This window comes from Myotis nattereri, assembly GCF_964212035.1.
Source record: "Myotis nattereri genome assembly, chromosome: 1".
NCBI lineage: Eukaryota > Metazoa > Chordata > Mammalia > Chiroptera > Vespertilionidae > Myotis > Myotis nattereri.
This window is the reverse complement of record NC_138075.1, coordinates 2,495,523-2,497,580: the sequence shown is the minus strand read 5'-3', so window position 1 is coordinate 2,497,580 and position 2,058 is coordinate 2,495,523. Positions and strand designations below refer to the sequence as shown.

General features: G+C 43.8%; 1 pseudogene across 1 annotated transcript; it reads right to left on the bottom strand.

Annotated features, from left to right (window-relative positions):
- Nucleotides 1–420: 420 nt before the first annotated feature.
- LOC308533444 (small ribosomal subunit protein eS8-like) lies at nt 421–1,079 on the bottom strand (annotated as a pseudogene). The gene has a single exon. The product of its transcript is annotated as a small ribosomal subunit protein eS8-like (transcript).
- Between the last annotated feature and the right edge of the window lie 979 nt (nt 1,080–2,058).

The window sequence follows — 2,058 nt, the reverse complement described above, 5'->3', positions numbered from 1 at the left end:
CACGGAGCCATACCAGCCAGGGCTTACAGTTCCTTTTCAAGCCGCTGAGGTGCTTGCTAAGGTCATAAATTTTGGACCATTCTTGTCTGAAAGAATTTGCATAAAACTGAAATCATGTGTTCTTCAACAATTTAGTAAAACTGCCAATAAAACTATTTCAACTTCTTTAATAGTTATAGAACTACTCATTTTCTACTTCTTGGATAGTTATGATGTTATAGTTTTCTAGAAATTAATTTTATATATTTTTTCAAAATATTGAGACAGATTTGTTGATAATATTTCAGTATCTTTTATGAATCTGCAACATCTGTAATCATGTCTTCCGTTATATTTTCTAATGCCTTACTCATGCTTTCTCTCCTTTATTCTTAGCCAGGCTAGAGTTTTACCTTTTTTTTTTTTTTTTTTTATAAACACCTTTATTACACGGGCTAAGATAGAAGGGAAGAGGACTTATTTGCCTTTCCGGGCCTTGATTTTCCTCAGATAGAACTCCAGCTCCTTGCCCTCAAGCACATAGCCTTCTGCTCGACCGCACTGGCCTGGTCTTGAAGCGATGCATGCAAGCAGCTTGCCCTGCTGGAACTGCTCCTCGAGAAGACTGCTGATTTTGGCATTCTTTTTCCTCTCATCGTATTTCTTCTGAATTTTCTTTGATCGTTTTTTGTTCAAAATCTCTTCCTCTTCAGGAGTCAGCTTGGCCCCCTTCTTGCGGCCCAGGGGCGGTGCGTAGTGGGACTCTTACCACTGTCAGTAGGGTGTGCTGTCAACCAGCACGATGCAGTTCTTCACTGGGGTCTTGGTGCGGACCAGCTCCTTGTTGGATGCGTTGCAGACAAATCAATAATCCTCGTTTGCACGTACAACACTCGGAGCCCCAGGAGAAGTTGCCCCCGTCCAGCCTCAGCGCCTGGTACTTCTTGTTGCTGCCGCGCACACGGACTGTGTATGCGGCGGGGTCCAATCTTCGCGTTGGCGGCAGGGCGTCCCAGGTCATAGTTCCGCTTCTTGTGGTAGGGCTTCCTCTTGCCTCTGGTCTTGCGGCGCCTGTGCCAGTTGTCCCGAGAGATACCCATGGCTCGGCGCCGGTTCGAAAGAGAAAACGCAAAAAGCGAGTTTTACCTTTTTTAGTAGTATTTTTCAAATGGTTTTGTTGATCTCATTTTATCTTTGTTCTCTATTTAATTAATTTCTGCTTTTATTTTGTCCTTTTATAAATTTTAATTTAGAGAGCAATGGAGGGAAGAGAGAGAGAAACAGCGATGGGAGAGGGAAGCTGATTGGTTGCCTCCTGACTCACCCCAACTAGGGATCGAACCTGAAATCGGTATGTGCCTGCCACCTTTTTGGTGTACGGGATGACACTCCAACCAACTGAGGCACACAGCCAGGCCTTCATTTTCCTTTTTGCTTTCTTTGGCATATTGTCTTTTTTTTCTAACTACATAATGGTAATACATAGCTTATTAATTTTTAGCCCTTTTTTCGTATTTAACATATAACACTAAAGTTTTCTCTCTAAATATTGCTTTCATTGTATCCTACAACTTCTGATGTGAAAAAAATTTTCATTACTATTCAGTTCTACATGTTCCTTCTTGATTTCTTTGACCTATAAATTATGTGGGTATATGTGTGTATAGGTTTCTGTTTTTAGGGGAGTTTTGGAGTTTTGTTGTTGTTCTTATGTTTATTTGCCTGCCTTAGGTCCACATTCGAGAGTTTGCTTTACCAGAATCTCTTTTGGGCTTCCCTGGCCACAGAAACCTTCCTGCTTATTAAGATTCAAGCACATCAATTATTCATCTGAGCTCAGACACATTACACACTGCTAGTCATCCATGCTCCTGCCCTCTTTGTGAAAGGAGGCTTTGAGTCCGGCAGCCCCACGGGGAGGGCGTGTAGGTGGGACTCAGGCCTGACTCAGAAGGCCAACCCTGGACAGCTCATGGCTGAGGTTGCACCGCCGGTACGGAATCCTGTTCTAACGACTTGGTGGGCTCCGTGCCGTCTCGCCATGCCCAGCCCCTGAGCAGTCCATGTAAGGTCAGGAGG